At 42.9% G+C, this 16,428-nt stretch overlaps 1 protein-coding gene across 1 annotated transcript in view; it reads right to left on the bottom strand.

Annotated features, from left to right (window-relative positions):
• The window catches only part of LOC146809528 (immunoglobulin superfamily member 1-like), a 788,293-nt gene that overhangs the window by 330,394 nt on the left and 441,471 nt on the right, over positions 1 to 16,428 (bottom strand). The window lies entirely within an intron of this gene.

The following is a 16,428-nucleotide window of genomic DNA, read 5'->3' as shown; positions in this document are numbered from 1 at the left end:
TAAGGGCAAACACACTAAAATATATGTGCCTGCCTGCCAACAAACACAGACAAAAACACATCAAGAACCAGAAACAGAGACACTTACAAACAAACACATTCACCAACAGGTTAGTATCAATGGCTCACATGAAAAGACACAGAGACACACATATACAGATATAAGAGCACGCAGACATGCGCATAAAAGTATATGGTAAACAGTCTCATAAGCCTCGATCAACATCTACACGCAGGTTCTCTTCTGCACTTTGACACAATTTGTATCCAATTTGTATGGCACATGTGGTTCATTAATTAGTTCCAGAGCACGCAATGTGGGACAAAGTTTTGCAGAGACACTTTGACATTACTATACAAATGTATGTTGTTTTTGTCTTTGTGTCTTTCTTTGTTGTCTGTCTTTTCTTTACAGATGGAGTATAACTTATGATTGGTAAATTATCAATCATCATCACAAGGAGCAGCTACTCTGCCCTTGCATCGCGTACAGGATAGGGAATTCCCTTATGTCCTGTCTCCTAGGGAGGCCAAACCTAGCCCTGATGAAAGTCCAGGACCCATAAGGCCATTATAGGACTGAAACATGTTGGCACTAGGGTCTTAGGACCATAAGATTCCTAATAAGACCCAATATTTGTTTTTTAGTTACCCAAACAGACCCAAGAATAAAGGGATACCGGGGATCTGTTTGAGGTATTTTAACTTATTCAGCCCCCCAGGTCAACAACTTCTTTCAAGAGCTCCCAACACTGTGGTTGAGCCCACCCCGACTTTTAGGCGTTGGGGTGACCCGATGATGAAGCATGACACCACTAGGGTGTGTGAGGGTAAATAAACAAAAAGGAAGACTTTTCCTTGCTCACCTGTTGGTGAAGACGTAAGAATTTACTCTATTTAGATCCTTCACATCTCTCCCCACTGAAGTGTACCCATATCAACTGCGGTTGATTCGTTAGAGTAATTTAAGTGACTAAGTGACTATATCATAGGAGGAGTTACTCTAACTTGATATCCTCTCTACCCTTCCAGGTAATGAAAAAAAGCTTTTTTCTATTTTACCTTTAAAGTGAACATATTACTAGCGCAGCGCACAGCTGTAGGGTGTATCAACAGAAACTATCTGTAACATAACTCACTATCTATTTTTCTAATATCCCTCATTTGCACTCACACTCAATTCACGCTCCGAATAAAGAATAACAAGACTTTCTCCCTCCTTTTAACGATACATAAAGGATAGAGTAGATCATCTATCTGTATAAATATGGCAGAACAATTGGGTATTGGCTACTCAGACGATATAGCATCTGCCATTCTAGCAGGACCATCACTATTACCGGACACGAACATCAGTCAGAACCTTTCCCAAGCTCAGAATTGGGATGAGCTGAAGGAATTAAAACGTAACCAAATGAAAATTTTGTTACATGGAGCCATCATGACGGAGTACCTCAGAGGCAACACAGCACCAACAGGATTACTTGTCACTAATGCACCTAGGATCTTTCTCGAAGACCCCCAGTTTAAAAAGGAATGGTCTTTAATCGCGTGGAGATGCTCACGCGATTGGCTCATTTTAATCATCAACACAGCTAAACGTTTAGCAGATGCTCTTTTGATCAAAATCAAAATAAGTGAGGATTCGCTTATGACTGAGATAAAACTATCCCTATATAAGAAAAAACTTGAGGAAGTGAACAAAGAGATAAGTGAACATAAAGATTATCTCATGCAAAGTAAAATCAACAAACTACAGAAAGACCTAAAAAAGTTCAGTCACGAAAAGGTTTACCCTTACATCCGAGACGACTATAAAGGTCAAGAAAATTCGGACTCAGGATCTGTATATAGTGAACAGACGGTATCATCGGACTCTGACTATGACAACTGGTCTAGTGATGGATCAAATAAGAGCAGGCGAGGCAGGGGCAGAAGACCACGGAGAGGTAACTATAATCAAAGATATGGACACCAGCAGATGTACCCATGGCCCGCCCCGTTTGGACCAATCCCATTCCAAGGCCCGACCCAATTCCCTATGGGTCCCTACTATCAGCCCGACTTCAACCAATGTTTTTTAGGACAGGGCGGCAGGAGAGGCAGACGTGGAAGAAGAGGGAACAAAAGAGTCCAATGGGAAGAAGATCGGAGCTCCATGAACACACGGAGCAACACCAGGGACCAACAACCAGGAACGAGCAACATGAGAGACTAGTGGTAAATTTGACGGACATCATCCTCACTACAGATGAAGAAACAGTACTTGAAAAAGGCCTAGGGTTTGTACCTACATCACACTTGGACAAATTCCGTTTACGATGTGAGTTGGGAGACTTCTTCCAGAAGATCCGTTTGAAAACATTCTTCAAGGACAAAGAGGACCCACAGTTGGACGAAACACATACGGATCTAAGGTGCAAATCAACCTTTTATCCTCCTACCAACATGATGCCCCCGGAGGTACTCGCCTTTGAAGAAGCTGTAACGAAGGAGGTAGAACTATTACAAGTCAGGAGAAACACATTCAACAATCTGAGCAAGAAGGAACGAGAAGCCTTGACCTCCCTTCAGTCCAGAACTGACATGATTATAAAACCGGCGGATAAAGGTGGAGCCACGGTCATCCAAAGTACTAGTGCCTACAGGACTGCATGTATGAACTTACTGGCAGATACTAAGTACTATAAAAAGATCAATAGAGACCCTACACAACGGATCAAAACAACTATCTCCACGTTGACAGCAAATGCACTAGACAGGGAGTGGATTACAAAGAAGGAACGTGACTTCTTGAATCAGGAGGACCCAAGAATACCTCTTTTTTACACAATCCCGAAAATACACAAAGGGAAAATACCACCGCCAGGAAGACCGATTGTCTCTGGGATAGGGTCCATTCTTGAACCTCTATCCAAGTATACGGATTGGTTCCTGCGACCTCTTGTAACGAAGATTAAATCCTATGTACAGAACACCAAGCACCTTTTCAACCGACTAGACAGGATACAATATAATCCAGATAAGAACATCCTGGTCAGCCTTGACGTTGAGGCGTTATATACAAACATCCCTCAGGCTGAGAGTATCAGGGTAGTTGAAGAGATCCTCAAAAAGGAAGAATGGCCATGGGCGGCACCAATTGAATGGATCACCACCCTTATCCATCTGGCACTCACTGAAAACTTTTTTAAGTTTGAAAACCAGATATATCTGCAAACCCATGGCACTTCGATGGGCAGTACATTCGCCCCGAGCCTGGCCTGTCTATATGTGGGACATTTTGAAGACCAACATATATGGACACATAATCCGTTCTCTGCTAACATACGCTGTTGGTATAGATATATTGACGACGTCTTTTTGATCTGGGAAGGAGATACGACTGGTCTGGAAACATTTAAGACATGGATTAATAGTTTGAACCCCCATCTCCATTTCACAATGACAATGAACAAAGAAAGAATATCCTTTCTAGACGTAGTCTTCACAGCTAGTGAAGGTACCCTTAAGAACTCTGTTTACCAAAGCTCCGGATAAGAACAGCCTACTCAGATTCGATAGCGTACATCCACGCTCATTAAGGGAGAATCTACCGGTAGGCCAATTCTTAAGGGTTCGCAGAAACTGTTCTGATTTGGAAACATACAAAAAGGAAGCAACTATCCTCACTAACAAACTTAAACAAAAAATGTACCCAATAAAGATCGTAGATAGAGCAAACAAGAGAGCCCGTAACACACCAAGAGAGGCACTATTGGAGACACATGCAAAAAAACACTCTGACCAATTGATATGTGTTACAACATATAACACATCTTCTAATGACTTAAAGAAGATAATAAACAAAAAATGGTCCATCCTGACATCGAACACAATAACGTTTGAGAAACCTATGTTCTCATTCAAAAGGAACACAAGTCTGCGAGATATACTGGTACATACTGACACATATACACCAAAAATTACCAGTCAATCAACTCTCTGGAGTACACCTCAGGTTACGGGACACTACCCATGTGGCACATGTGTAGCATGTCCATTTACTGAACACACCAAAACAATAGATCTGGGATTATACTCTCCATGGGAACAGAGAACACACACCAACTGTAACTCTGAAGCAGTGATCTATATGATCAAGTGCCCGTGCGATCTAATGTATATTGGAATGACAAGTCGAAAAGTAAAAGTACGCATCAGTGAACACAGGAGCACAATAAGACGTGCAATAACAGCAACTAAACTGACTGCACACTATAATGAGAAAAAACACAAGGACACAGAGATAAAGTGGACCATCATAGAAAAAATCAAACATGTAAATAACCTCCAACACAAACTCCTAGAGCGTGAACAACGTTGGGTCCATCGATTGAAAACCCATGAAAGGGGCCTTAATGACTGTATACCCTGGAACCAACTAAATAAATGAAGGAAAGGGATTATTTCGCAACTAGGCCCTATACTCGCGTACTAATATGCGCCCTAAAACTGTTTATCCAACTTAGGGACTTCAATATGGCGGCCATGTGAACGTTGATCCAACTTCTAAATAATAGTATCTGAACAAGTTATGCTATGGCTTGCATATCCTCCCTTCCTTGAAGGGCATATAAATACGACATCTTATATTCGACGACGTTATATCAGTCCCTACAAAAAGGAAAGACTCTCAAAATATTTCGCGTTGTATACCCAAAATTAAAAACTCCCCGAATGTCCCTCACTAGGGGCTAAGTGAGAATAAACCATATGCATTACTAATTTTGATCCATCAATAGGTTCGTCACAAATGGGGTATTGAAAGTCCCCAGTAATCAGTGTTGGAGTACGTTGTAGTAGTTTTTTCTATTTTTTCTATTTTTGTTTGAGAACCCCACTTAGGTTTACCCATATCATGAGCCTGTATTGACACTAATTTTTATGAAAATTGGGGACTCGTGATTAAAACAAACAAACAATCTCACATGACACATACGTGTTACCGATCGAAGAAGCAGACATACATCTTTTGCTTCAACTGTGGTCTCTTAGCGCTTTAGTATAACGCGTTATTTTGTTGTTGTGTCTCTTGTCAACGTGACAGTAAGTTAGGAAGAGTTGTCCAGACGATATACATTTTCCGTAGTCTTTTAGGATGGTTACAAGGAACTACACTCCCCTTGTTTCCTTACACGTTTTTAGACTTAATCACGTATTCCTAACCACGCTGAATGCCGGTAACCAAACAACATCTTAAACAACCCAGCCTGCATATAATACTTAAGTAATGCCTTTTTTTCTCCATTCACAATGGAAAAGGATATTGTAACGAAGTGTAAAAAGACTTAGATTTCACGTGTTTTCACTATAATAACAAGGAACTACAAGTCCCATGGTTCCTGGTACGTAACAGACGTCATGACGTACTTCGGACCGCGCCGAGGGCCGCCTACCAATTAGTTCCTATGACAACTCAAGGGTACTAAAACACGGTTTCTCCGCATTACAAACGCGAAAGCCGGGGACCGGAGCCAAGTAGGTGTGCACGCGGGGCAGGACTTTTGATGAAGTAAGTTACAGACTGGCATTTTCCAATTCGATCGCCAACGCTCTCATCCTTTGTTCCTCTATATGGGGAATACGAGGGTCTAGACACGCGGTGTTTAGAAAAAACCACTCACTATATCTACTTACATTTCCCTTAACCTTCTGGGGTCACAATTTTAGGGTTTGACTATAGAGCTACCCCTAGATGCTTTACGGTCCCCTGAGACACAGAAACCATTCAAGAATTGGGTAAGGGAATGTTTCTTTTTATTATTTTTTATTTTTTACGCACAAAATCAGGAGGGATAATGATAAATGAACATGACTAAGATTACCGTTATTCTTTTCACAAACACGGTACGAATGTGGAGTGAATGTGAGGCATGGAGTGTGTTACTAGTGAATACATAGATGTACTGACACGAATTATGATCAGTTCTTTGAGTACCATTGCCACCCCACAACTCGTCTGTCACGTAACAGTATTATGTGAAGATATGCACGTGAGTGGCACAAGTTTGGAAGCAATTGATTACCACTATGTCATAGACACAACTTGGCACATGTGGTTCATTAATTAGTTCCAGAGCACGCAATGTGGGACAAAGTTTTGCAGAGACACTTTGACATTACTATACAAATGTATGCTGTTTTTGTCTTTGTGTCTTTCTTTGTTGTCTGTCTTTTCTTTACAGATGGAGTATAACTTATGATTGGTAAATTATCAATCATCATCACAAGGAGCAGCTACTCTGCCCTTGCATCGCGTACAGGATAGGGAATTCCCTTATGTCCTGTCTCCTAGGGAGGCCAAACCTAGCCCTGATGAAAGTCCAGGACCCATAAGGCCATTATAGGACTGAAACATGTTGGCACTAGGGTCTTAGGACCATAAGATTCCTAATAAGACCCAATATTTGTTTTTTAGTTACCCAAACAGACCCAAGAATAAAGGGATACCGGGGATCTGTTTGAGGTATTTTAACTTATTCAGCCCCCCAGGTCAACAACTTCTTTCAAGAGCTCCCAACACTGTGGTTGAGCCCACCCCGACTTTTAGGCGTTGGGGTGACCCGATGATGAAGCATGACACCACTAGGGTGTGTGAGGGTAAATAAACAAAAAGGAAGACTTTTCCTTGCTCACCTGTTGGTGAAGACGTAAGAATTTACTCTATTTAGATCCTTCACATCTCTCCCCACTGAAGTGTACCCATATCAACTGCGGTTGATTCGTTAGAGTAATTTAAGTGACTAAGTATCCTAACTACACCCCAGTTGTAAAATGTTCCATACATGCTTGGACTGCTTATTTACATCTGTTTATCTCCAAAAACATTCTATACCGTGTTAGCAGCCCTATAAAGGTGATTCCAGTGAATAGTGTCAATACTGCTGACACAACCAGTTGTGTTCTCTGAAATGTAATTTGGCATTTGTTTTTACAGCCACCCGGGCCTAGTTTCAAAATTGCAAGCTGTAAATTGTATTTGTATAGCTCTTGCTACTCCTGATGAGGTTTTGATGCACTTTCCAGCGACAATCACACCACTCTGCGACCCAAGATTAGAGTTGAATAGTAAATTGATTAGTAATATGTGTTTTTCTTTTCTTTGTGGATTAGTTCAGGTAAGTTCCTTAAGTGTGTGCTCTTAAATCCTTATGCATTTGGTATTGTTTAGAGTAGGGATAGCATGATGGGAGCGGATTACCAAAAAGGAAAGTTGTAGGTTGCATCCTCGACAGCCAACTGACCATGAGAAGACAAGTCAACGAAGTCAGTTCCTCTTGCTTTCACACTTTTCCCATACTCCCCAGAATCTTTAGATGGATCCCTATCAACACCAGAAAGACAGTCACTCAGGTCCTTGTCACCAACCGCCTTGACTACGGCAAGGCTCTCTATGCCGGCATCTCCACCCAGCACCTCAGAAGACTCCAAACCATAGAGAATGCGGCAGCCAGGCTCATCTTGCAACATACCAAACCGTCATACATCACCCCCACCTCAGAAACCTCCTCTGGTTCCCCATCCAGAAGCCAGTTCAAGATCCTCATGAACGCCAACAAAGCCCTCCATGATCAAGGACCATCCTGCATCAACCACCGACTGAAATCCCATCAACCCAATAAACACCTGCTCTCCTCCTTCCTTGCCCTCGCCCACACCCCCTGCATCCGTCGCAGCCATAGCGGGGGACGCTCCTTCTCCTACATTGCTGTCAAGACCTGGAACAATTTCCCCCCGACCTCCGAACAGCATACTCGCTGATAGAATTCAGGAAGAGACTCAAGACCTGGCTTTTTGACGGAGACACAGCATCCTCAATGTCCAGATACCCCAAGAGCTGACAGTGCTGCGCTCTACAAATACCAACTGATTGATTGATTGATTAATTGAGTGGTGGACATATGCTTCTGTTAGTTGGGTGAACTGACTGAAAAAGGGAGGGAAAGTTAGTAAACGATGTTTGGGATTTGTTAGTAGTTAGAAAGATTTTGGATGAGTTTGAGAGAGGAAGGCTGGGACAAAGTTTAAAGGGAATCGATTTTTTTTACAAAAAACTTAGATTAACATATACATCCACACACATAATTAAATAAATATATATAAATATATATATAAATATATATATATAAATATATATATATATATATATGCATATATATATGAGACTTAGTAAAGTTTTATTAGCAAGTTTAAATCTCTCCATATGTTCACACCTATATGTACATTTACATGTTGACATAAAAACCTGTATCTTTTGGATAAGAATAAACATTTTTGTTTCTCCTCCCCCCTATATTAACATGCCAGCTTATAAGGGCAAGCCTAGGTCCTTATTTACAATGACACATGTATAATGACAACCTCCTCTCCATACCATGAGAATATATTTTTCATGTCCAACTATACATGCATTACCCATGCATATGCACATATATGTATCTATATACATACATACACACACACACACACATATATATATATACATATGTGTTGTGTATGAGAGAGTCATATGCAGTAAAAATTGTTTTTTATGTAAATATTTTGAAATACGCTCTCAGTTAGCGTTCCTATAGTCAGATTTATATACTGTGTCATATATGTATTTTTATAACGAATGAAAAGCTACATAAACACACCCCTCAACTTATATGTTATGTAAATAGGATGTAAGTATTATGTACTATAGCATACATATGTATCGAATTAAAATTACATACATTTATCATTAGAATTTTTTTTTTGCTATGATTAAAATAAAAGAATATATACATGTATAGAGACATACCCACACATCTAGGTCTATGTGTATAGTAATACATATAACATACATGCATATAAACATTATCATTAAGATTGATGCCCATGAATAAATACATATATATCTTTATCCAATCCACATGTACATGCATGTAATAATAGTTACATGTTGAGACATAACGGTGCATGTTGTGCATATATATAGCATGTATATGCAAGAAACATTTTTTCTTTACATAAAATACATTGTTATAAACTTTTAATATAGTTACTTTTCCTCTAAACTTATTTACATACTTTATGCAGACGTGTATGTATTATGCTAGAAATTAGGCAAAAACTTAAATGCAGACACTCATCTACATATGTATTTTTATGTAGAATGACATATTGAAGTATGTAATGTAGAAACCTTAATGTTAATTATAAATGGAGTAGATTTGTAATATATGTAGTCATAAAATACACATACATACATGTCCACTTATACATACAGATAAGAGTGACATCCCTATATTGTTTTGTATTGTGTTATTACATTTAAATAGCGCTTACTACCTCTGTTGGGGTGCTTTATGAGTAGCATGCAACACAGTGTAGGGTGTGTGATTAGAAGTGTGTTGTCCCTGGTTGTGATCCTGTGTGGGACGTGTCTCCATGTTGTCCGTGATGACCACTGAGGTGCAGTTAGCGGATTATGGAATGCAGCGCTTAGCAGTGTGATGGATGAAGAAGTGTGAGAGACAGTTGCTCAGCTATGGTTTTCAGCAAGCTGGCAGCTTTGAACAGCTCTGCAGGTCTCTTTATGGTATTTCTTATGTTCGTAGCCAACTTAGCTGATGATTGCACTGGGTTGTACATTCTGAGATATTTGGTTTAAAGTTTATGGTCCAGAGCATACAAAGTCAAAAGGGAGGAATCGGACCTGCATTTGCGGACTAAAATAATATCCTCCATTGGCCAGCAACTTGTGGCAGATCTCTCCAGATATTCATGCCTATTCATTTGGTGATGGGTGGTTTAATGTTGTACACTGGTGCACTAGTGGGCCATGAACATGACCCATAGCAATTTGCGTTATGTGAACATAAGACTGCCAAACATTATAAGGGAAATATTATGTAGCCTGTGTGAACTACAACTGGCTGTTCAATGGCTGAGTGTTATGGCATTAGTATTTTTGTGGGTTATATGCTGTATTGTATTGTATATGCATTTGTACAGCATTTGTCAATCATGATAAGTAGCTGTAGCACTTTACGCCGGAATCCAGAGTTAGTGTTTTTTTGTGGTTGGTTATTGGGATTATTCATTAACTCTTAAGGAAACCATGGCATGCATGTACTCCACGTTCTGTGTAGTACATTAAATAGGAGTTAAGTGTGATCTTTAGTTTGAGAAGGGGTACCTGACATCATGCATTGGTTGATGGTATTAGATGAGTTACAGGAGATCTGGGAATGCTAGGTTGAAGGGGTGTGTATTTTAAATGAATGGTTGTGATCTTTGAACTGAGGTGTCGGCAATTGGTAGAGATACAAAAAAAGAGGATTAAGGTAAACATGCATGTGAGTTAAAGTAGACTCTTTTTAGAGAGAGGAGGCATGCAGAAGATGGCAAAGAAGTAGAGATTCATTAGAAAGAAATGGAAAGTCGATAATTGGGCGTTTTAAGTCAAGGTCACTTTTTATGCTTGGTTTCTAGGAATATTGTGAATGCTTGTTGAGGCTCTGTGCAAAACTGTAGAAAGAAACAATATTTGCACATGTTGCAATATCACTGTAGGCAATGACATCTCCAAGGTGCACACACCACCATCACCCAATTAAATAAAATACAATAAAATAAATATGATTGAATTTTTTGATAAAATCAAAAATCAGAGTCTGTTTTAGTGAACTTGTTTAAAGTAATGATTCTCAGTGCAGGTAGCACTGGAACTGTTGCCAATCCGGAGCACCCACTACATGAGAGCAATGAAGGGTACGCTCTTCCATCTTGCTGTCATTCAGCCTTCCTTTAGCAGTATTCAGATACGCAAAAGGAAATGAGCAACAGAAACTGCTATATATATATCCGCAGTGGGCTATTATTTATATATATATATATATATAATAGCCCATTGCGGGCTATTATTTATATGATATATATACATATATATACATATTATCTACTGGCGGTCGCCAGTAGATAGTTATAGTTAGGACCTATTTTCCATAGGAAATCCGCAACATTCTATTCCCAATAAGTCTGGCTCCGGTTGATGAATCCTCACAAAATTTTCCAAACTTTTGGCCTGCTCCGCTCCTACCCTGAAAGTTTCGTCAAGCGGGGGCCGAGAATAAAGGGGGTCCCAAATCGCGTTTTCCCCATGCAATTTCCCATAGGATCTGTTGTTGCAGCTACAGCCCGAACCGCTGAACGGAATGACACCAAATTTGGCAAAGAGGTAGTCCTCAGTTCAGACTCATGCCTTTTGCATAAATGGTGTGAATCTGTTCAGTAGTTCCTGAGACAATTAGGGTAAAAAAGTTAGTGATATCTATGGCCGGGGAGAATCCGCGCACCCTACCCGCACCGTAAGCGCACCCTCCCCGAACCGAGCGTGCACCCTTCCGATCACGTGCTGAATGCTAATTGGCTGTCGAGTGTCTGTCTACATTCGAAACCAGGAACTGTTGGCAGACATTTTCTGCCTCGATAGAAGCGAGGCTGAAGAAGCAAGGGGAATAAGTGTGTAAAACATATAAAGGGGGCAGAGTGGAAATACACTGACCCTCTAGAGGTGCTTAGGGGGCCCCCTTTTTTAAAAATAAAAAAACGGCGAAATGCACGCAGAGTGCGCCCATCCTAACGCGTTGGGTGCACGGACTCTCTCGCGTTGGGTCCGCGGATCCAAGGAAATTTTGTAAAAATTTTTGGGAGATAAAGATCAAGCTTAAGTGTTTTGTTCTTGAGTGGCTCTAAAAAGAGCCGTTGTGTTCATTGAGAGTTTTTGGTACTTATAAGTAAGTACCTATACAGAGTCTAAAGTTGTTGAGGAAGAGTCTGTTTCCTTCATCAGTAAAGTGTACTCCATCTCTCCTATACATCTCTTGCATATGAAAGCGCAGATTGTTATTGTAAATGGACCCCATTCTATAGTCCTGGAGAAAAGCAGAAACAGATTTATTCACGTTTCCTAGCTTTCTCAATTTGTGGAAAAAAATGATCGGACCAGTTCCATTTCTGCCTTTGGCATATGTTAGAATACACAAAGGCAGTTTTGGGGAAAAGTGAAATCAGTTCTCCAAAGGTGTCCTTCATAAGCATTTCCAGACCTACCCCAGTCAAAGTACCTAGGTCATTGCCACCACAGTGCATTACTATGAGGTCAGGGTGTTGAATATGCATGAAGGATTTCACCAATGGCATCAATTGGTGCCACTTTAACCCTCTCTGTCCAATCCATTTAATGTCTACATTTGGCAAACCTAGGTCTTTGTGAATGCCTTTGTTTTCTGCATACCTTTGGCTCCAGAAAATATAGCTGTGTCCCACAATCCACACTCTAAGCATCTTGAAAGGAGGTCTGGATGCACTCAGATGGTCTCTGTAAATGAAATGGCAGTTTGGAAAGTAAGATGTTTCTAAAATGGTGGCTAAGATGCAGTTTTGAAAAAAGACAATAAATCATTGGTTGTTTGACAACCTTCTACACTGAAAGGTAGGGTGTATATTTCTGTTTTTTAAACGCATGATTCTTATTGGTTAACAAAAACTGATTGTAAGGAACATTATATATGATAAGCTGATATGTTGAAAAGGCAAGCACACTTGCTGTCTTGATTAGCAACATTGTGTGCTGAACTTGTGACCTGTGTGCTCAGCACAGTGTTCCATGACCTGTTTCTATGGTAACAGGCAGAGGGCAGATTGAGGGAAGGGTTCAAATTTATGTCATTTGGAAAGGGTTGAAATGTTAAACCAATTGAAATGTGTGTTTGCTTTTGAATTTATGTGTGAAGGAATGTGATTTGATGTTTACATGTATATGTGTTGAAAATGAAAGGGAAACTTTGCCATTCTTTTAGTTTTGCTAAGAGGTGCACAGTGCAGACATTCTGTATAAGAAAATCTGGTGTGTGACTGATATCTGGTGTGTGACTGATATACTTCTTTTTTTTTTGTTTTGGTTTATTTATACTTTTGCAATGTCTCACAGAAACAAAAGAACAGCAGTAACAGTATACAGTCTCATAGAAAAATCCGGTATACAGTCTCACAAAAAACATGGCATTGGCATGGCATATACACTCCTTTCCACAAAACGGACAATTCATGGAGCATCAGGGTATCTTCACCAGTGCGCTCGAAGGAACAGACAGCACCCACCTATACTAGCAGGTTAGGGTGAGCCCAGGCAGGGAAACACACAACTCCCCCATAGGTATCCTCAATCAGCAGTATTGCGTAATAAATAGGTCGTGAGCGGAGCCCAAATATCCCGTGGCTTAGACTGTGCGGGCAGTTCCTCCGCATAACACGTGAGCTGATCTCGGCTATATGTCAGGTCGCAACCATAGCTTCACAGTGGGCACCACCCGCCCGCCCCAGCACACTGAGACCCTGCGTTTAGCTAACAGTAACGCTATAGAAACAAATTTCTGATTGTGCGGCTTCACCTTGGCCTCAACACCCAGCAGACATACCTTAGGACCCCAGTCCACCACCTCATCCACCATCAGGCCAAGAACTCCAGTTAGAGAGCTCCAATATGCAGCTATTTTGGGACATGTCCATGCTAAATGAAAAAAATCCGCCCCTGGGGCATCGCAGCGCTTGCAAGTATCTGTTGGGCGAAGCCCATAATGATGCAACTGCGACGGCGTGTAGTAGAGCTGGTGCAGGTATTTATAGTGAACCAACCGCAGGTTCCCATTGGGGGTTAGGCGACCAGTCAAGCGACAACAGCCCAACCAGTCAGCTTCGGAGAGAGGTTCCGGCAGCACCGCATTCCACCTGTTCAGCGCGGTTGCCTCAGCCTGGGGCGTCTCCCCTTGAGAGATAGCATATAGTCTAGTGACCAGCCGGGCCTTAGAGGTAGTGGTATATATCAATGGCAGCGCTTCCAGCGTCGGGGGCTCCAACGGATAAGTAGGGTAGTAATCCCGCATCGCAGATTCGCAGCCCGCAACCTAGCATAAGCAAACAGATGCATAGCAGACTCGCCGTCCCGAGCACCCACGCCCTCCAAGGAGATGAACCGGCCATCTGGGAATACATCCCCCATCGTGGTCAGCCCCATAGCCGTAAGACTGCGACGCATACTGGCCTCACCTGTGACGGAAAGGTCCGAGTGATAAAGAAGCGGCATTGCAGGTGCATAGAGCGGCAACTTCTGCGCTCGTAGACCCAGCGCGTGCCAGGCTCTCGCCGTGACCCGCACCGTATCCACTTCCCCTTTCTCGAACACCGTGTAACTATTCACCAGCATCGCCCGCAGAGGTATCGGGCGCACTGCGCCAGCCTCAACTGCAACGTGCGGAATATAAGCCGGATCCTGCTGCCAATAATATGCATACTGCGCTTGCGCACAAAGGTAGTACAGACGGAAGTCAGGTGCAGCAAAACCACCTTGGTCATATGGGAGAGTCAACACCTCCCACCGCAGACGGGGCTTTTTACCACCCCAGGCCAACGTCACCATAAGAGAACGGAGCCTGTCAAAAAAGTGTCTCGGGAGGTGCACCGGTATGTTCAGAAAAAGATACAAAAAGCGCGGGAGGACCACCATTTTCATCAGCGCTATGCGATCAGCAAACGAGAGCGGCAACTTCACCCATCTGTTCACCTGGTCTTCTAGGCGCGAGATCGCCACTCCAAAGTTAGCGCGGATGAGGGCCTGCAGGTCCCTACATAACCAAATACCTAAATATTTCACTGTCTCCGAGCACCATACTAGCGGATAGTCCATATCAAATGGCCGGGTGCTCTCCGTAAGCGGCAGTACAGTGGACTTGGACCAATTAATGCCCAGGCCCGAGAAGCGTTCGAAACGAACATATTCACGTATTAGCTGTGCCAAAAACCTCTCTGGTTCCCGGACATACAACACCATATCATCCGCATACATGGAGACCGCAAGCGGGCGCTGCAGAAATCGCAACGCCGTCTGGGCATGTCGCTGACGCAGGATGCAAGCCAAGGGTTCCAATACCAGGGCAAATAACAACAGCGATAGCGGGCACTCCTGCCGTGTGCCCCGCTGGATGGGGATGACGTCGGATATCTGCCCGTTAACCCGAACCCGGGCCACGGGATTAGTATATAATAATTTAATCCAATTCGTGAACGCAAAGGGAACTCCCATGCGATGCAGAATCGTGAGCATATAAGACCAGGATATGGTGTCGAACGCCTTCGTGTCGTCAAGTAGCACCGCCACCGCCGGCAGTGTAGGCTCCAGAATATGCATGGTTGCGAAGATCGTCCGCAAGTTATGCGCCGTGGAGCGAGTGGGGACAAACCCCGACTGATCCGGTAGGACCATAGTAGGAAGAAGCAACTGCAGCCGGGTGGCTAACACTTTCGCCAGGATTTTAATGTCAGTATTAATTAGAGATAACGGGCGGTAGGAGTCACAGTACTCCGGAGCCTTCCCTGGCTTTAACAGTGCGACCATCAGCGCCTCCCGCATGGTGGGCGGCAAGCACTGAGCTTCACATGCTTCCTCATACAGTCGCAAGAGGTATGGCGCCAGTTGGTCAATATATTCTTTATAGAATTCGGCTGGTAGTCCATCAGTGCCCGCCGCTTTGCCGCTCGGCAATGCTTTTATAGCATCCCGCACCTCACCCAGCGTAAGCGGGTGCATGAGGAAGTCTTGCTGCCTGCGCGACAGCCACACCAAAGCCACATCATCAAGATATTGCTCAAGTTCAACGACATCAGCCACTGCCTTGTGAGCATAGACTGAAGTATAGTAGTCCACGAAAGCACGCAGGATATGGGGCGTATCATAGTAGGTGCCCTTGGCCGTGGTGATCGACTGAACCACATGCGCCCTTTTCTGGGGATCCAATATACGATTGGCTAGCACACGACCCGGCCGGCCTCCCTCCCCATAATAGCGCGCCTTGCAACGCCTCGATAAGTGATTTATCTCTTGGTCAGCTGTTTTATTATAGTCTATTATCTTCCCCCGGATAAGTGCCAATGTTTCGGGGCGGGCTTGCTCCTCGTACTCTCGCTCCAGAGTACAGAGCTCTTTTTCCAACTTAGTCATAATACGGCGCAGCGCCTTCAGGACCCCAGCCTGCAAGCCAATGCATTTCCCCCGTATAGTGATTTTAAAAGCCTCCCATAACAGTTCCATGGTCGGCACGGATCCGGAATTAAACTCAAAGTACTCCGTGATCGCCGCACAGACCCCTTTCCGAAATACCGGATCTAACATTGAAGTCGACTGTAATCGCCACTGGAAGGGCGGGGGGACACAAGACGGCAGTGCCAGCTCCAGCACCACCGGTGAATGATCCGACAGCGTCTGGGGCAGGTGTTTCACCGACGTGGTCCAGGTACAGACCTCCGGCGTTCCCAGCCAGTAGTCCAAGCGGGACCAAGATTGCCGAGCATACGAATGACACGT

This window comes from Triturus cristatus, chromosome 7 (genome assembly GCF_964204655.1).
Source record: "Triturus cristatus chromosome 7, aTriCri1.1, whole genome shotgun sequence".
Classification (NCBI taxonomy): domain Eukaryota; kingdom Metazoa; phylum Chordata; class Amphibia; order Caudata; family Salamandridae; genus Triturus; species Triturus cristatus.
This window is presented reverse-complemented; position numbering and strand designations above follow the sequence as displayed.